We start from the raw sequence: 21,323 nt of genomic DNA on the forward strand, positions 1-21,323 counted from the left end.
TTGCCGTCGAGTTGATTCCAACTCGTAGTAACTCTATAGTACTGAGTAGAGCTGTAATCTTTACAGAAGCAGACTGCCCCTTCTTTCTCCTGCGAGTGGCTGGTGGATTCCAACCATGGGCTTTTCAAGATAGCAGCTGAGGACTTAACCACTGTGCCACCAGGGCTCTGCTCTACCAAAGCATAAGTCCGCAAAATCGCTTCTCCGTGGTGATCTGGCTTAATTTTGGAATAGATTTGAAAGGGTAAATCTTTAAGCAGCTCTCATTTAACAAGGTATGTTTCTCAACTGATCTTTTGAAAGATACCGAACCACATGAAATTTCAAATTATACTCTTGGACAAACACCTAGCATGTAGATATTTAGTGTTCTCTGGTTAATTGCAAATTCATATGCTGCAACAGCTGGCTGGGCTGGGGTTAGAGCTGAAATCTTTGTGAGATGTTAAGAACTGGAGGAGGTGATGTGCTTGAAGGGAAAAACCAACCTAGCTATCATCAGAGGTGAATCAAAGAAGTACCTACGGACTAGGCCAGATCTTTTTCTTTAAATAATAAAATTGGATCACTCCAAAAATGGATGAATGGACCCCAAATTTGACACTATTGAGCCTAGCCACAAAAATTTTAGCTTGAAAAACTTTAAAAGTAGGCATTGCCAAACACCCACCTTGGCCATAAAAATTCCCAATAAATCTCCCAGGCTTAGAATGTCTAATTTTGAGCAAAGAAGTTTCCTGGTGGACCCTCCAAGATAAACTGATTCCAAAATCCACATGCGGGTTCATGAATGTATTGGCCTGCCACCTTGAGTTGTTCCCTATGGCCCGTTGGGGACATTATCTTATTAATCCCCACAACAACCCCGTAAAAGTTGGGTCCATTTTGCAGACGAGCAAACCAAGACTCAGAAAAATCAAATAGCTTTCTTAAGGTCACATAGCCAGTAAGTAGTGGATCTCGTATTTGAACCCAAGTCTCTCCAGTTCATATCCTGTCCACCTGAGCTATAGGAAGCCCTAGTTTCACTCTCTTCTATTACTCCTAATGGATCCTCAAACAATGGAAATATCATCCTAGTCTTCCTTTGCCGGGCTTTACAAGCTATCTGGGGCTAATACAAGATGACTAGAAAGGCCTTGTTTTCAGCTAAAGACAGCTCACCCTACCTCTGCCGACACACTCCCTCAGCTTACACAGGGGATGAAGGCAGATAGGAAATGCATGAACTTCCTTCACCATTTCATTTGTCTTAATTCCCTCATCGTTGTTGTTAGTCACAGTTGCGTCTACCCCCGACTCATGGCGACCCCATCCACGCACAATGGAGAAGTTGCTCGCTGCTTGATCCTTCATCAGCACAATGATCATTTAGAGATCGGATTGTTGTTGTGAGCCATAGCGTCTCCATTGGCTCATTTTTCAAAAGTAGATTGCCAGGACTTTCTTCCTAGTCCATTTAGTCCGGACGCTCCTCTGAAACCTGTTCAGCATCATAGCCACCCGCAAGTCTCCACTGACAGATGGTGGTGGAGGGAATCAAATCCAGGTCTCCCACATGGAAGGCAAGAATTCCATCACTGAACCACCACTGCCCCTATATTTCCTCATCACAAAATGCAAAGACTAAACCAGCTGCCATCGAGTCGGTTCTGACTCCTGGTGACCCCTTTCGTGCAGAGCAGAACTGCTCCACAAGGTTTTCAAGGCTGTGACCTTTCAGAAGCAGATCACCAGACCTTTTTCCCAAGGTGCCTCTGGGTAGATTCAAACCGCCAACCTTTTAGTTAGTAGTTGGGTGCTTAACCAATTGGGCCACCCAGGGACCATTTCCTCACGAGTAAACATTTTCTGAAGATCTATTCTATGCCATCCTGCCACCGGCAACTGGAGATTTAAAACAATTCACAGAGAAAACATGTAGTAAACTTGACTTAAAAAATCCTATTTGATTTTCTGATCTCTATCCTCAGGCTTTTGAGCATAGAGCCCAAGGCTAACCTAGTTCAAAAAAGCCCTATGCAGGACACCTCCCAGGATTCTCTGGGGGAAGTTATTACCCAATCAAACAATGGCTAGCCAGTCCACCATCTATCCTGCTCTCCTCTCACCCTGGCTAATTGCTCCTAATTATATACCTCAAGAATTCCCCTCTCCCTGGGTAAGTGTCCTGAAAACATGGTATGTTTTGTCCTCTCATGGGCTAATTAGGATTTGCTGGAGGAAGCAGCCGACCGCGGAGACCTCTGAACTTGCCAAGAGTTCCAGCCCTCATTTGTCTTCCTCACTGCATTTTCTCTGCTCGGTCTTTCTCTGTTTGGACTCCTCAACCTCATCAGGGGCCAGGCATGGCCATTCTGGGGTTGGATGAAAAGAGTCTCTTCTCTCTTTGTTTAGGTACCTTGCATCTTGGCAGCCTAAAAGAGAGCTTGCTGAGTGTGCTAAAAGCTCAATTTATAGCTCTTTTTCCTCTTTGCATTGCTTCAGTGCGAATTGTACTTGACGTTTCAGTGGCATTTTTCAAAGAAGAAAGTAAGTAGTCTCCATGTATTCTCTATACAGGTAGTTCCTGACTTACGATGTATTCGAATTACAACGAACCGCACTTACAACCGTCTATTTTTGTGTTTTGTACATCTTGTTAGTAATATGTACTGCATACAACGTTGCAGCGTGTAATTTGCTGATGTTATCATTTTCAGACGTTCACTTGCAGATGTTCAATTTTATGATTTACTGTTCAAAATACTGCATATAGATTTGGTTTTCTAAATTAAATCAGGGGATTCAATTGCTTGAAAACATGGACCCAAATGCTGATCACTTTGCTAAAGTCGATAGATTCGGGAAGCAGTGAGATGTTACCGTGCAATATTTGAAGAAAAAAGGAAAAGGAGCATACAGATGACTCTCACGGATTTTCTGACTAGAAACACCATCCGCATTCCTAGAGATAATCCAGATGATACAGAACCTTCCACAAGTGGAGTTATTACCACAATTGACAAAATGCCAACATCGTCCAATGCTTCATCATTGGAGTAAATTTTTATGATTTGTGTATTTTTTTAAATGTATGTATTAAAATATATCTGTACATTTACATGTAATGTTTCCAACCCCAAAAGACAAATAAAGATTGGATTTATTAAAAAAACAAAACAAAACGAAAAAACAACCACAACCCGCAGCCGTCGAGTCGATTCCAACTCATAGCGACTCTATAGGACAGAGTAGAACTGCCCCATAGGGTTTCCAAGGAGCGCCTGGTGGATTCAAGCTGCCTATCTTTTGGTTAGCAACCGATTTCTTAACCACTGTGCCACCAGAGCTCCTGGATTTATAAAGACACCGATAATAAAATGCAATAATAATGAAAAATAAAAAAAAAAAAGAGGTATTTGACGTAAGTCAGAACCAACTTAAGATGAACTCATCTGAACAGAACCCCGTCATAAGTCAGGGACTGTGTACGTAACCTGAGCATCTCTGAATTTTTTACACAATATGACCCTTTTACCAAAGCCTAGTAAAGATATTCTACACAACACCTTTTGCCTCATTGGTGCATGCAATAGCCATTAACTAATGGCAAGTTGATATTTCACCAACTTTTTGATTGATTTTCCACTTGTGGCCACTGTTGTTGTTGGTTGCCTTTGAGTCAGCTCTAATTCGTGATGACCTTACATATAACAGAAAGAAATGCTGCCTAGTTCTGCGCCATCTTCACAGTCACTGGCATGCTTGAGCCCATTGTGTAGTGCCTTCCATCCTAGGGGGCTCATCTTCCAGCACTATACTGGACAATATTCGGTTGTGATTCATTAGCTGATTTTCAGAAGTAGATTGTCAGATCTTTCTTCCTAGTCTATCTTAGTCTGGAAGCTCAGCTGAAATCTGTCCACCATGGGTTGACCTGCTGGTATTTGAAATACCAGTGGCACAGCTTCCAGTATCAGAGTAACACACAAGCCACCACAGTACGACAGAGGGACAAATGGGTGGTGGACTGTGGTCAGTAGAGGCATGAATAATCAGGTGATTCACAACTTCCATGTTCAATTTTGTTTTCCTGTGGCCCTGCTGTCACTCCTGCAACAATACTGCACACCTCTCTGCAGTTAAGAATTCCTGTGCTGGATCAGATTTGCAGTGTCTGTCCCAAATGTGTTCTGAAGGCCTTTAGAAAAGCAGAATGGTGTGGTGGGAAGGGTAACAGACAGAGAGAGAGTTACGACCCTAACGCTCAAACTATGACCTCACCATCAATATCCTCGGGAAAGTGGCTTTCCTTCTGTGCACCTCTGTTGTGTCATCTTTAAAAAGATGTTTCACTAGATGACATCTTGTCTCATTCTGTATTTCATGAAAGTCAGGAAGACAGACCTCCTCTGTCGACATTTTGTTACATCAGCTATTTGTTACTTTTGAGTTTCAGAGATTAGATGAGTTGCACTGACATTCCAAATGAAGAAAGCCAGAGCTGATCCTTATTTAGCCTTACTCTCCCCATCAAATGGGGCCCTGGTGGCGCAGTGGTTAAGCATTTGGCTGCTAACCAAAAGATCAGCAGTTTGAATCCTCCAGCTGCTCTTTGGAAATCCTGTGGGGCTGTTCTACTCTGTCCTACAGGGTCGCAAATGGTTGTCTGCAACCATATACTTCCACTGGGCGAACTTTTTTTATGGACCATGAATGCTAAGTCCTCTGAGTGCCATCTGGATTTGGGACTTGCCCTCCCCCCCTCCCCCTCCTAGGCTCTCCTGGCCCCGGTTCACTGCCTTTCCTCTTGTAAGACGTTCTCCTGTGGGAACTAGCCTTATTCCTTCTGTGGTGTTAATTCTACTGTAATCAAAAGCAAAAATTCAAAAACAAAAAGAAAAAAGACTCACACATGTTTTCCTGAAAGATCTTTGCAATTCAGAGAGTAATACATGAAGGTAAAACTTAAATTCTTATGAGTATTTGATATTAATTTGATACGAGTCACATGAATCCAGAAACAGCCTCTCTTTTTAGAGAAAAAACATACCTGCTATGCTTGTACCACTTGCCTTGGCTCGGATGTTGCCACTTTGGACAGCAACGTGAGTTTCCTTCCTTCTTTTTTCCTGCCTATATGAATAAGGAAATGCCAGAGACCTTCCCACCCCCTCAGTCAGCCCGGTACTCCCTGTTCAGGTGCTTCTGCCAACTAATTAACACCTCTTTTGCAAGCTGTAAATTGGACGGCAGATGCGCGGAGTGCAGAGCCCAGTAGGGAGTCTCAGCTCTCTGTATACATACATTTCATGAAAGGCAGGAAGTGAAATCAAGCAGGCTGATGGGAAATTCATTTTGCCAAAATGGCCACCTCCAGGGTCTTAAGTAAACTTATAGGCTTTTAACGCAAAATAAATTTCTCATGTCTTTGTAGGAGACAACCATTTGGTTGTTTTTCAAACATAATTCAGTGGGTTCTCAAAATGCTGAAAAATGACTCAACACCATTGAGCAGTGCTAGGATGGCACTAGAGAAACAGGCGCCCTTGCACACCCACCCCGCGTCCATTAAATGTCATCCTCCTAAGCCTCCAAGGACCAGCTCTTGATCAGGAAACCCCTGCCTCTATCTCAGCTGCTCTGATCCATCCTTTGCTCTGCTGCCAATGTTCTATCTACAAGCCAAATAGGATCATGTCACTCCTGGGATCAAAATGGTTTTATGCTTCTCCAGCTCTCATAAGATATATTCTAAACTCTCTAGCAGGGGGTCTATAGTCTCTGACGAGTCCATGGCTGGTGCAAATGGTTAACGCACTAGGCTGGTAACCGAAAAGTTGGAAGTTCGAATCCAACCAGAGGTACCCAGGAAGAAAGGCCTGGTGATCTACTCTGAAAAATGAGAATTTGAAAACCCTATGGAGCACAGCTCTACTCTGACACACATGGGGTCACCGTGAGTCGGAATCCACTCAACGACAACTTTTTTTTAAAAATAGTCCCTGAGGATCTGTCCCGTTTACCATCTTTCCTGATACCCATGTCCACTGTGCACACAAGCCAGACTGAACTACGCGTAGTTACCTGCACAGGTGGAATTCTCACATACATCTGCCTTCTAGATCTGTCCCATCCCGTTCTTACCCCAGAAGCCATAATTCCCATCGTCTCCAAATACCTTGGAAATGATTTCTTCATTGACCTGCAATTCAAATCAATTCAATAAAGTCTGCTAGGTGCTATGCTCTGGAAATCCAATGATCGATAAGTGGTAAGCTCTGTCATGGAGGGGCTCACAAGACATTGAGATGGGAGAGATGAGTAAATTACTACAATAAAGGCATTGGACCGTGTGGACCATAACAAATTATGGATAACATTGTGAAGAATGAGAATTCCAGAACACTTACTTGTGCTCAGATTAAGCAGCAGCTGTTTGAGCAGAACAAGGAGATACTGCTTAGTTTAAAATTGGGAAGAGGTTATAGCCTTTCACTATACATTCCCAATCTGTATGCTGAATAAATCATTCAAGAAGCTGGGCTATATAAAAAAGAAATGCAGCATCAGGATTGGGGGAAGACTGATTAATAACCTGAGACATGCAAATGACACACTCTCACTTCCCGTAAGTGAAGATGACTTGAAGCACATACTGATAAGGTAAAAGATGACAGCTTTCAGTATGGATTACATGTGAACATTAAAAAAAAACAAATGAAAATCCTTACAACCGGATCGATAAACAACATCCTGAAAGATGACGAAGAACTGAAGTTGTCAAGGATTTCACTCTTCTTGGATCAACAATCAATGCCCACAGAAGCAGCAGTCAAGAAATCAAACTATGTATTGCACTGGGCAAATCTGCTGCAAAAGACCTCTTTGAAGTATTAAAAAGCAAAGATGTCACTTAAATGACTACCATGTGCCTGATTCAAACCATGGTATTTTCAATTGCCTCATATGCATGTGAAAGCTGGACAATGAATAAGGAACACTGAAGAAGAACTTACGAATTCTATTTGTGGTGTTGGCGGAGAATATTGAATATACCATGGACTTCCAGAAAACAAACAAATCTGTCTTAGAGGAAGCACAGTCAGGATGTTCCTTAGAAGTGAGGATGGCAAGACTTCATCTAGCTTACTTTGGACACATCAACAGGAATGACCACTCACCAGAGAAGGACATCATGTTTGGTAAAGCAGAGGATCCGCGAAAAAGAGGGAGACCCTTAATGAGATTGATTGACACAGTAGCCACAATAGGCTCAAACACACCAATGATTGTGAGGATGGCACAGGACGGGGCAACATTTCCTCCTGTTATACATAGGGTCATTAGGGGTTGGAGCTGACTCGATTGCCCTAACAAGAACAATCTAGAGGGCGTGTCCATAGACCTGTGGGAGCACAGAGGAGTTGAGTAAGCTATTCTTCAGGAAGGGTGGCTGGGCTTGGAGAGGGCAAATGTGTTGGAGGAAGGTCTCAGAGGAAGTGAACCTTGGAGGGATCTACTTAGCTTTCTTATCTATCCTATCTATCTATCTATCTAGATGATTTACTCTCCTTTCTCTGTTCAGGCTGCTAAAGCATTAGCATAGGAATGTGTGGTGGGCATCATCTGCTGGCTATCTGGATCTGAGAACCAGAGGAGGCAGATCTGCAGAGATGGAAGACTAGAGACGTTAGGCTGAGAGGAGAGAGATTGGCTTTGCATTTCCATTCCTGGTCGCACTGGAGCCCAAAGGCTAGATAAGACACCGTCTGTCTCTTCAAGAACTTGCTCTCTTTGCTTAGGTAAACTCAGGTTGGTTTTTGTTACTTGCAAACAAAAGCGTTGCCGCTTTCAGTCTGGTTGTGCAGAATGTTCCTTCCACCCTCCAACAGCCTGGCTTTCCCCCCAGTACTCTGCACTTCGCACCAGTCCTGCGGTCGCAGCCCAGGGGTGGTGAGGCTAAGAGAGGAAGCCCTGGCATGGTCCTGTTTGACTACAGCCTGTTTGGGAGGAGGTTCCCCGCCACACGATGCCTGTGCTTCTGGAGCCTCAGCTTGGCCAGTCCACTGACTTCAGAGCTCACCCGGAGCCACTCTCAAGCAACACCAAAGGCGATCTTGCCACAGGTCACTTTCTGGACCTGTCTTCTTGGTGAATCATTAATGGCACCGACTGCCAGGTGGACTGACTCTGGCTGCAAAATCTTTCATGGCCTGGGAAGGTGAGGAACAACAGTTTCATGGCAAACTTTCCAATGAACACAGCTGGGCTGAGGAGAGAAATGACCCAAGAGGGAAATCCATCTTGGATTCCAGAGAAAACGCTGGAATTGGAAGCCAAGTGACAGCACAAATGGATGTCAGCACTGTACAGACCTCTAGGGCAACCCCTTTAATTTTCCAGGTGGGGAAGGGAAACTGACATATATCACAGGCCACCCATGTGACAGGCACCAGGAATTTGCCAAGAACCTTCTCACTCAGTTGTGATCACCATTAATAGATGAAGAAACTGAGGTTCAGGGTGGTCAAATAGTTTGCTTTAGTGGTGGAGATGGAGTGGACTTCGAGGCCTCCTCACACCAGAGCTCGAGGTCTAGTCAGACATGACTTGGCCATAGTCCCTCAGCTAGATCCTGTCTCAGGACTCCCAGACCAGTGCTCCTTGCATCTCACCATGCTCCTCCGTTGTGGAGCAGCACTGATCTCAGGCCAGGGGGCCAGAGTCCAGCCAGGTGGCCCGTGATCTACTGCAACGAGACGGGAGCAAGAGCCCAGAATTTCCAGAACAGCTTTGCCTCCACCATGGACTGTGAGCAAGTCTGCCCAAGCATAGCTCAAACCAGCCAAGTCAGGCTTTGATAAGGGCTAAGAACCCAGACTGTCAGGTTGTTGTACCGTGGTGGCTTGTGTGTTGCTGTGATGCTGGAAGCTATGCCACTGGTATTTCAAATACCAGCAGGGTCACCCATGGTGGGCAGTCTTCAGCAGATCTTCCAGACTAAGACAGACTAGGAAGAAAGGCTTAGCGATCTACCTCCAAAAATTAACCAGTGAAAACCTTACAGACAACACTCAAAAATACCAACAACTGTGAAGATGGCGCAGAATCAGGTAACGCTTCATTCTGTTACACACGGGGTCGCTATGAGTCGGCGCCAACTTGATGACAACTAACCACCAGATCCCAGAAGAGACAGAGGCAGAGGACAAGCAGTGATGGCAGAGAAAGAGCAAGAGCCCAGGCTTCTTGTCCTGGTTGGCTCACTTGCTAGCTGGCATCTTGGACAAGTCACTGGCTCTGCGTCTCAGTCCCTGTGTGTTATCAAAGGGCATCTTGAGTAGGTAGCATTTGGTGACTTAGCTCTGAATTTCTTAGGAAGCCAAGGGTGCCTGGAGCTCAAATGAGCCTCTTCCATCATGAGCCCTTGGCCTCAAGACATAAACCCTTTCTGGGGCCAGGAATCTGGCCCTTTGAAAGTCTAAGCAGAAGTGAACACAGGGCACAGGCCAGGGAGAAGAGAGAATATGATTTGGAGATGTGTAGGTTAAGCACACAGATGTGCCCCACAGTACCCCAGTGAGACTGTTAGCATAATATGCCATGCAGATGTGCAGTGGGTGGGGTGAGGGAGGTGGGGGAGGGGTTAATAGGCCACAAAGCAACTCCACGGTATAATGTGGGTCACGCTATATACATGGGCAACACAAAGCACTGAGCTATACAGATGTGCTGTGTACAGTCCATGGGGACATGGTCTACAGATGTTCACTGCTGAGTGTCGAGCACAGCCAAGTCAGAAAGCACTTGAATAGAAATAACTATGCATTGTTTCGCTTTTAAAAGGTATCGGACTACAACAAACGTTTGCATTGTGCACCATGTGCTGTCTGGCAAGTGTCAAGGTATTTGTTGAGTTCCGATGCTCTGCTGCTCCTTAAACATGTTTCATGGGCTTTTGAATCTCCTGCACATTTTCTCTCCTGGTACTTTGGGATCTCTTGACTCCAGGCTCTAAGAATTCTTCCAAGCTTGTTTCTAACATTTATGGGGAATGATGAATGATTGGAGGTAAGAATGGAGGCCCACAAAACTCATCTACCTAAATATTTAAAAATTATAAACCAAGTTTAAAAAAAAAAAAGTTGTTAAACGCTCTCCTTTTATCTCAACAAATATACCTTCATACCAACCTGGAAGGCCAGATTTGACTTGGAATGATCAGAAAGATGCCTTGAATTTCTTTGCCAGAGCGTGGTGGCACCATGAGAACTGGTCCTTGGCCTTCTGCCTTTGACCTACCCTCCTTCTCTTCAAATCTCTGGTTCCATCTTCAACCATGAGGAGGCATCATGTTCACATATGGACACCCTTGTCCCGTGTCTAGCTCTGTCCACAGCCCACAAACAGCCTCTCCTTGGCCATCCCTGAGGACTAGGGAGACCCACACTGGAGACATGGCCAACTCTTGGGAGGATGGACTTGAGAAAGAAGCCCGTGTTGGTGATGGAAGTAACCATGGAGCCATTTGGACAGGAAATTCTGGAGTTCCAGATACCCAGAGTGAGTTCGAAGGGGAGGGAGAGGAGACTTTAGGTGGGATATTTCTTTGACACACGAACTCCTCACTCAGTGGGGAGGGGCGTGGCTGGAGAATGGTCAGAATGGAGCCCTTGGAAGCAGGGGGATCAGCCCAGGAGGTCTTCTTGTTTTACTTCTGAAGGTGGGCTATCTTTTTTGGTAGCCCCAGGAAGGTCTCAAAGAGAGCATTTTTGGTGACTTGGTAGACCACTCATGAAAACCTCTGTGTGTCCAACAGGTTGCACTGAGCTAGGCCTTTGCAGGCAATATCATCCTGAGAATCTTTTACAACTTGGGTGCACTGTAAACAGTTGCTATTGAGTCACCCCCTCCTCCTGGCAACACCATGTGTGTCAGAGTACAACCGTGCTCCACAAGGTTTTCAATGGCTGATTTTTTTGGAAGCAGATCACCAAGCCTTTTTTCCCCGGCATTTCTGGGTGGACTTGAACCTTCAACCTTTTGGTCAGCAGCTATTGCGCTTCTTATATTTCTCTCTGGCTCACTACCTCCTCCTTCCATTACCACCAATATCCAGTCCCCTTCCTTCTTTCTTCCTTCCTTTCCTTTCCTCACTTACTGAGACTTAATGTCGACAGTTTTATGTGCTCAGAACCACCTCCTGGAGTTGCTCCAAACCATCTCCCATGCCTCCTTCAGCTTCTCATCCTCTACCTCTTTCTCAGGGGCCAGGAGCCATCCACAGTTTCCATTTCCACCTGCCAGGGGCAAATACCATCCAGGCTGGGTTCCACACCCATCCCTCTCCAGAGTAGGTTTTCCCAAAGAGTGCCCTAAAGAACAAGGTATTTTTGGGAAAAGGGTCCCGTGGTTAAGAGATTGAGTACTGTCTCTCTTGGATAGTTACAATGCACGTTAGCATAGTAAAGGCCCTGAGGAGTCCTGAATAAAAAATCTTAATGGAAATTTGACCCACCATTCCCCAAACTAATTTGGCTATGGGGCCTTTGTTTGTTGTGTAACTGGTAGCATCCCCATACCTTGATGGTTGGGAAGCATTGCACGACAGAAGGAAGGGCTATGGGAGGCAACGCTATGGAAGAATTACCCAGAGCCCACTCAACCACCTCGAACTCCATCCAAATGGCATGTTGGGTGACTCTGGACAAGTTTCTTCCTCCTCTTGGTGGTTCTTTACATGCTATGGTGTACTTGCCCTCTCTGTCTTTGCTTCCCGAAGCCCTATTTATCCTTCAGGACTGGGCTCAGGCACCCAGGAAGCTCTGACTCTGTCTCCCTTCCCCCTAGAGAGGAATTGGAATCCCCTCTTCTGGTTAAACCAGTTGTCATCAAGTGGATTCTGACACATGGCAACTCCATGTGTGTCAGAATAGAATCATGCTCCATATGGTTTTCAATGGCTGATTTTTCGGAAGTAGGTCACCAGGCCTTTCTTCTGAGGTTCCTCTGAGTGGAATGGAACCACCAACCAGGCAGCCGAGGGTATTAACCATTGCACTACCCAGGGACCTATCCTCTGATTAGCTCTTATTATACCATGTTGCCCTGTTAAATGGGCTGCCTCCTCCGCCATATAAAGGGTGGTCAAGTTTAGGGTGCAAAAAAGAATCCCTTGGAGAGCTTATTAAAAATGCAGATTCCTCCATCTCACCCCTCAGCATTCTAATTCAGTAGCTCCAGGTGCACATTCAGTAGCTCTAGAATGTGCACTTTTCACAAAGCAGCCCAGGCAACATTCTCCTGCCGCTGATTCTTTGAATCCCCCTATAAAGTCTCTGAGGATGAGTCACTTCTACATCTGTTTCTCTTACACATACACATATAGGCCTACAATAAATGTTGAACGAGTGAATGAATGAATGAAACAACCTCCGTCTCCTCCTCTGCAAAATGGCAAGGTTGGACTGCAGGTTCTCTAAGCTTTCTCCTGGTTAGACATCTCTTTATAAAATTCAGCCTATTTTACCCAAAATGCTGTGCTCCCAGTAGCTTTACTATCAGAACTATACACAAGACACCAAGCCAAGCACATGAAATTCAGCAGGGAGACCCACTAAAGAGGATTTAATCCATGCTGGTATTTGGGACCACCATCCGTCTGTTGGTGTGTTGTACTGTGGGGGCTTGCATGTTGCTGTGATGCTGGAAGCTATGTCACTGGTATTTCAAATACCAGCTGGGTCACCCATGGCGGACAGGTTTCAGCAGAGCTTCCAGACTAAGACAGACTAGGAAGAAAGGGTTTGTGAGCTACTTCCAAAAATTAGCCAATGAAAACAGAATATTGTCTGATATAGTGCTGAAAAAGGAGGCCCCTAGGTTGGAAGGTGCTCAAAACACAACAATGGACTTGAGCATACCAACGATCATGAAGATGAAGCAGGACAGGGCAACGTTTTGTTCTAGTATACATGGGGTTGCCGTGAGTCAGAGCCAACTTGACTCAACTAATAACAACATTTAGCAAATGACCCAGGGCTTGTAAATAATCGTATTTTATAAACTACCAATTTTATCACAAGCTAGAGAGACAAAAGAAGTCCAGCCAGAATGCTCCTTAGGAGCGAGGATGGCGAGACTTCATCTCACACACTTTGGACATGTTACCAGGAGGGACCAGTCCCCAGAGAAGGACATCATGCTTGCTAAAGTAGAGGGTCAGCAAAAAAGAGGAAGACTCTTATGGATTGACAAAGTGGCTGCAGCAATGGGCTCAAGCATAACAATGATCATGAGGATGGTGCAGGACCGGGCAGTGTTTTGTTCTGTTGGACTGTAGGGTCACGATGAGTTGGAACCGACTCAACGGCACCTAACAACAGAGAGACAAAAAGAGGCATCCACTTGTGCTCGTGTGAACTCAGCCTCATTCACTCATAAGTGTGAGTTGTTTTTAGGTGCCATCCAGTCAGTTTCAACTCAGCAACCTCATATGACAGAGTAGAACTGCGCCATAGGGTTTTCTAGGCTGTAATCTTTATAGGAACAATTATTAGGTCTTTCTTCTGCAAAGCCGCTGGCTAAGTTCGAACTGCCAACCTTTCCATTATCAGTTGAGCGCTTAACCATTGTACCACCAGGGCTCCTTATAAGTGTGAGCAGCCAATAGGAATTATGGGAAACCAGGAGCCTGAGAAGGTGCTGGGAGTGTTCAGCAATTCTCCCTGCCACCTATAGGAGGCGCTGACCATCAGCACTGTCAGAGCTTCCTAACTGCTTCAAAAGTACTTCTTGACCCTAAAACCGTGACTCTCCTCTCCCTGAGAACCCTGCAGATTTTGAGAGGTAGATCTGGCTTCTTACAAGAGCTGTGGCTTGGGAGAAATAAGTGTTCCATTACTTATAACGCCTCCACATTTCAGAGGAGAAGGTTGGCTGTGGCTGCCAAGATCCAGCAAATATTTGGTTAGCTTGGAAAGAATGGGTGCTCATTTTCCAGTTCTCACAGATTTCTCTGTGCTCAGTGCCTTTTATTAAAAACTTCAAATCCAGAGATAAAGTCAAATGGCACTCCAGGCTCTAAGCATTCTTCTGTATCCCTGGGAGCAGAGCTCAGGGTCTAAACAAAGAAAAGCTTAATCAGCAGACCTCATGAATTTCCTCCAGGAACAGGACTAATGTAGCAGAAGAAAAAGCAGAGGGGTGGCTACATGCTGTTTTTTTGGGGTGGATATTCATGGGAAACCAAAAACCCCAAACCTGTTGCCATCAAGTCAATATGGACTCATAGTGACCCTATAGGACAGAGGAGAACTGCCCCCGTAGGTTCTCCAAGGCTGTAATCTTTATGGAAGCAGACTGCCACATCTTTCTCCTACAGAAAAGCTAGTGGGTTCGAACTGCCGACCTTTTGGTTAGCAGCCAAGTGCTTAACCACTGTGCCACCAGGGCTCCTTTTGTATTTATGGGAAAGGCTGGGAAATGTGTCCTCAGTTGACTAGGGCAGGAGTGGCAAACTACTGCCTGAAGGTCAAGTCCTGCCTGCAATGTTCCTGTAGAGCCTGTGAGTTAAGAATGTTTTACATTTTTAAATGGTTGAAAAATTAAAAAAAAAAAAAAAAGAATATTTCATGACACCTGAAAATTGCATGAAATTCACATTTCAGTGTTCATAAATAAAGTTTTATTGGCACACAACTACACCCATCCATTTACATATTGTCTATGGCAGCTTTCCCACTACAACGGCAGTCGTGTAGTAGGAGACGGAGGCTGTATTGTCCACAAAGCCTAAAATATGTACTATCTGATCCTTTGCAGGAAAAACTGGCAGAACTCTGGGGTAAGGGATGCAGGCCTTGGCTTTCACTGTTATTTGAACTAAAAACCACAAAACAGATATGCAGTTAATTATAAAGCAAACACCTGTATAACCCACCATTTGGGTCAAGAAATAAAACAGTGTCAGTCAGCATCCCAGAAGTCCTCCATGTGCCCTTTCTTCCCCACCAGAGTCAGGCAGTATCCTGACCTTTGAGATAATATTTTCCTTATTGTTCTTTAAACTTTTACCAGTAAACTCTACAGTTTAATTTTGCTTGGTTTTGCTCTGTATATAAGTAGAATGTTGTGTGCTGTCGAGTCGATTCCAACTCATAGTGAACCCATATGACAGAGTAGAGCTTCCCCATCAGCTTTCCTAGGCTGTGATTTTTATGAGAAGGGAGCCCTGGTGGCGCAGTGATTAAAGGGCTCTGCTGCTAACCAAAAGGTCGGCGGTTCAAATCCACCAGCCTCTCTGAGGGACAGAGACGTGGCAGTCTGCTTCTGTAAAGATTAAAGCCTTGGAAACCCTATGAGGCAGTTCTACTCTGTCCTACAGAGTCACTATGAGTCAGAATCAACTCAACGGCAATGGTAATCTTTATGGGAGCAGATCACCTGGTCTCTTCTCCCACAGAGCTGCTGAGTGGGTTCGAACCGCTGACCTTTCGGTTAGCAGCTGAGACTTAGCCATTATACCACTACTAATGCCAGATGAAGAAACTAAAGATTTTTCACCAACTTCTGCAGTCTGAGACTGATCAAACATGAAATCAAGATGCATTGGTAATTATTGGTGATTGGAATGCAAAAGTTGGAAACAAAGAAGAAGGATCTGTATCTGGAAAACATGGCCTTGGTGATAGAAACAGCAGAGACTGCATGATAGAATTTTGCAATACCAACAACTTCTTCATTGCAAATACCTTTTGTCAACAACATAAAAGGTGACTATACACGTGCACCTCGCTGGATGGAAAACACAGGAATCAAATCTACTACATCTGTGGAAAAAGACAATGAAGAAGCTCAATATCATTAGTCTGAACAAGGTCAGGGGCCAGCTGTGGAACAGACCATCCATTGTTCACATGTAAGTTCAAGTTGAAGGAGGAGAAAAATAAAACAAGTCCACGAGAGCCGAAGTGCCACCTTGAGCATATCCCACCTGAATTTAGAGACCATCTCAAGAACAGATTTGATGCACTGAACACTAATGACCAAAAACCACATGAGTTGTGGGATGACATCAAGGACATCATAAAAAGTAAAAGGTCATTAAAAAGATAGGAAAGAAAGAAAAGACCAAAATGGATATCAGAACAGAGTCTAAAAATATGCTCAGCATTTCTCAAGCTGAAAGACTGAAGAGAAATTCAAGCCTCATGTTGCAATATTGAAGGATTCTATGGGCAAAATATCGAATGACACAGGAAGCATACACAGTCGCTGTACCAAGAATTGGTCGACATTCAACTATTTCAGGAGGTACCATATGATCACGAACGGATGACACTGAAGGGAGAAGTCCAAACCACACCAAAGGCATTGCTGAAAAACAAGCCTCTAGGAATCGACAGAATACCAATTGAGACGTTGCAACAAATGGATGCAGCGCTGGAAGTGCCCACTTATCTACGCCAAGAAATTTGGAAGACAGCTACCTGGCCAACCGACAAGAAGAGATCCATATTTTGCCCATTCCAAAGAAGGTGATCCAACAGAATGTGGAAATTATTGAATAATATCATTAATATTACATGCAAGTAAAATTTTGCCAAATATAAATAAAAAAAGCAGTTGCAGCAGTACACTGACAGGGAACTGCCAGAAATTCAAGCCGGATTCAAAAGAGCACATGGAACAAGGGATATTATCGCTGATGTTAGATGGATCTTGGCTGAAAGTTGAGAATACCAGAAAGATGTTTACCTGTGTTTTATTGACTATGCAAAGGCATTCGACTGTGTGGATCATAAGAAATTCTGGATAGCATTGTGAAGAATGGGAATTCCAGAACACTTAATTGTGCTCATGCAGAATCTGTACATAGACCGAGAGGCAGTCGTTTGAACAGAGCAAGAGGTTTTAAATCAGTAAAGGTGTGCGTCAGGGTTATATCCTTTCACCATACTTATTCAGTCTGTATGCTGAGCAAATAATCTGAGAAGCTGGACTACTCATTAATAACCTGCCACAGGCAGATAACACAACCTGGCTTGCTGAAAGGAAAGAGAAATTGAAGCACTTACTGATGAAGATCAAAGACCTGCAGTATGGATTACACCTCAGCATGAAGAAAATAAAATAAAAATCCTCACAACTGGACCAGTAAGCAACATCATGATAAATGGAGAAAAGACTGAAGTTGTCAAGGGTTTCATTTTACTTGAATCCACAATCAACACCCATGGAAGCATGGGCAAATCTGCTGCAAAAGACCTCTTTCAAGTGTTAAACAGCAAAGATGTTACTTGTGCCTGACCCAACCCATGGTATTTTCAATTGCCTCATATGCATGTGAAAGCTGGACAATGACTAAGGAAGAATGAAGAATTGATGCTTTTGAATTAGGGTGTTGGTGAAGAATATTGAATATACCAGGGACTGCCCGAAGAATGAGCAAATACGTCTTGGAAGAAGTACAGGCAGAATGCTCCTTAGAAGTGAGGATGGTGACACTTAGTTTCATGTACTTTGGACATGTCATCAGGAGGGACCAGTCCCTGGAGAAAGACATCATGCTTGATAAAGTAGAGGGTCAGCAAAAAAGAGGAAGACCCTTGGTGAGATGGATTGACACAGTGGCTGCAACAGTGGGCTCCTTATGAGGATGGCACAGGAGCAGGCAGTGTTTCATTCTGTCATACATGGGACCGCTATGAGACAGAACTGACTCAACAGCACCTAACGACATTATACATACATGTATATATACACCAAGGGAAAAAAAAACCTTATTGCTGTCAAGTTGATTCCGACTCATAGTGATCTTATAGGACAGAGTAGAATTGCCCCATAGGGTTTCCAAGGAGGGGCTGGTGGATTGGAACTGCCGACCTTTTGGTTAGCAGCTATAGCTCTTAACCACTGTGCCACCAGGGCTCTACATACACACACACACACACACACACAGACACACACACACAGACACACACACACAGACACACAGACACACACACACACACACACGTGTCAGAGTAGAAGTGTGCTCCATAGGATTTTCAATGGCTGATTTTTTGAAAGTATATTGGCGACCTTTCTTCCCAGGTGGACTCAAACCTCCAACCTTCCGGTTAGTAGCCGGATATATATTCTGGCTTTGTTTCTCTAGAGCACTAGAGACCCCTAAGACAACAGGGCATGTGTATTTTCAGCTCTACCTTTTAATACCCAACTGTTGTACGTGGTTGGACCACATCACACTCCCCCCAGCTGCCTCCTTTCAGGGAGCTAGGAAGCCCTTTGTGTCTGTAGAGTCAAGGTTGTTACATCCCCACAACCCTTCACCAACCCGCTGCTGCTGCCTGCCTCTCCCCATGTCCTGCTCCGGGAACCAGACAAGGGGCACAGCAGTTCTCTTCCCTTTGGCTTTGGATTTCCCCTTCAAATGATTCTCAGATCTTAAAAGTGTAGCAGAAACAGTCAACTTTCTAAGAATGATCCGTGAGATATGTGAAACCCTTTTCGATTCATCTGCTTGGCTTACAGGCCAGCAAGGGGTAAGAATATCCTGCCCCGCCTCCACAGCAGGGATGGGTGCTGGGGAAGAGTGTTACTCACACAGCCTGTGGGTCAGGGGCGTCTTCCCAAGCCTGCAGAGTGCACACCTCTCCTAAAAAAAATAAAACAGTTCCCACTGAGTTGATCCCGACTCCTGGTGACCCCATGTGTGTCAGAGTAGAACCAGGCTTCGGAGTTTTCAATGGCTAACTTTTTGCAAATAGATCACCAGATCTTTCTTCTGAGGTGCCCCTGGGGGGACTCAAATTGCTAACCTTTTGGATAGCAGCGGAGTTCTTTAACCTTTTGCATCTCTCACGGGGAAATCAAGAAAATGGTTAACCACCCCCTTTGCCGCCACCACCACTGGGAAATCAGAGGCCTTTGAAGATCAGGGGATTGGCCCACGGGAAGGCGACATTTGTGTCGTTCTCTGCTGCAGAAAGGGCCCATACCTCCACCTGCCGGCGCGCTGAACCCCGTCACCCACAGTACGGGGTACTGGAGGCATTTTGGAAGCGTGATGCGGTGCGGCTCTGCAAAGGCACAAAGAAACCCCAAACCCAAGCACACATTTATCCAGTTTGGGAAGAGGATTAATAGACTAACCAATAAAACATGTATAAAAGCTTTAATTAAATCTGATGAAATAAAACTTCATGTTTTATTTATGGACACTCCCAACATGTAAAGGACGCGGGGAGACACTTATTTTCACTGCCATTCCGGCCGCATACCTATAATTAAATCCAGGCTGCAGCTCTGGCCCAAAGCAATGCGGCATTGTAAAGCTGGTCTTGGACAGTCCCCCTCCCCCATCTGCTTTCAATTATAATTACCATCCGCAACGTGAAGGAGGCTGATGGCAAAACAAAACAAAATAATAAAGCAAACAAACAAACAGCGGTGGTCACCACTGGGTTTAAAGCGCCCGGCCGGCAGAGGTGGTCAGGCAGACGTATTCTTTAGTTCCAGTTTTATTCTGCACGCAGGCCCCTTCATTCGACTTTTGACATAAAAAAAAGACTTCATGAAACAAGACAAAATAACTTATGATTACATGAAACATAACTGTGACAAATCACAAAACTATACATATTAATAGAAAAAAAGTGTACCTAATTCTCTAAAAGATTTATGACAATAAGCACCAGATGTGCCCCTAGAGTAAAATCGGCCCCATATCCAGTATGATATATGCAGCTCATTTCTCTACGTGAGTGTCTAGAACTATGTACAAGACTCTGTATGATTTATGGAAAACAGATTTCCACTACACACTCGCCGTTTCTCCAATGAGTGTTTTTTTTTTTTTTTGCTTTATCTGTTGCAAAAATAAAAAAGTAACTGCAGAAATTCCAAAAAGTGCCATTAAAAAAAAAAAATGCTGCTATAAAATGACATGGCCAAAATGAGTCAAATAAAATACCAAATAACTAGATTGAACATTTACAGTCACTCAACCCAATGCATCAAGGCAACTGGAAAGGAACTGGGATGCAGGGTATTTAACATGGACCCCTGTTCAAAACTGGTATTAGTGAACTAGTATGCTTGACAGCTGGTACCTTAAAAACAACAAACAGAGCCATCCCCACGTTATCAGCGCAAACTATGTTGTGATCCACTGCAGACCTTTTTTTCCCCATTTTTAGAGTCACCTATGTTAATTTGGGGGAGACATGGGTAAAGGAAGATTCCCCAAAGGGCTAGTATTTTAAAAATATTGAATAGCTGATCAAAGGCTAAATTACAATGGACATGTTGATGCAATCCCTTTAGGGAGTGACAATAAAGCAGCAAATGAAATCTCTCCAGGCAGACTGATTTTTTTAAAATAAAGTAATAGGATAATTGGCTTTGGGCGATGCGTGTTTTCACAGCACCAATATTTTAAAAAGGGGAATGACAAATCTCTGCTCAGATATTTATGAATATGGTTAATATAAGAGGCCAAGAAATAGAAGGGAATGAGTTTTCTGAAGCTTCCACTCTTCCTGCTATGAAAATAATGTTGAAAGCATATATAAATCTTCCACAATGCGAAAGAAAGCTTACAAAGGTCATAGGAGAGTGTGGACTCTTAGGACCCAGATGTGCCTGGAAGAAACCTGGATGTTCCCAAGGCCCTAATCTCAGACCTGCAGCTTTGGGGAGCACTGAGGGCTGGTTGAGGAGTGCACTGGGTCTTGCTTCCCGGGCGGTGCTCCCTCTGCTAACAGGAAGAACCCCGCTTTTAATTCCTGCTTTGGAAGGAGGAATCTGCGGGTGCCGGTGCTGCCTGGCCCCTTCTCCAGTCCCCCCAGCTGCAGGAGAGCATAAAAGAGTTAGGGTCTGCGGGAGATATGGCATCCTCGGGTTTCTGAGGTTTACTTCTTGCTTTGTCCTCCTTCCCCCTTTCCATGTTAAATGATGGAAAGCCTCAAGGCAGGGCTAAGACCATCAACTGCAAATCTCAACCTAGCCTTTTAGTTTCTTTTCTCCTCATCCTAAAGGCTTCAGAACTTAAGAATGCATAGCGACACCAGGGTGTTTCTTTCTCTCCAGGGTGTGATAAAGGACACAGGAGGGATGCTATTGACTGCACCAGTGTCAGCGGGTGTGGGTCCTTGTTTTAGCCTAGTGACATAACCCACAAGACCTGCTGAAGACGGGATCCTACGCAGTCAGGCCCGAGCGCCCATCTGTAAAGACAGCCTGATGTGCATCCTTTTGTAAAGTAGAGCAGGCTTTTGCAAAGTGGGTAACTCCTCCCTTTTGCAGACCTGGACATCTGTATGAGGGCTTTT

This window comes from Trichechus manatus, unplaced genomic scaffold, assembly GCF_000243295.1.
Source record: "Trichechus manatus latirostris isolate Lorelei unplaced genomic scaffold, TriManLat1.0 scaffold00025, whole genome shotgun sequence".
NCBI lineage: Eukaryota > Metazoa > Chordata > Mammalia > Sirenia > Trichechidae > Trichechus > Trichechus manatus.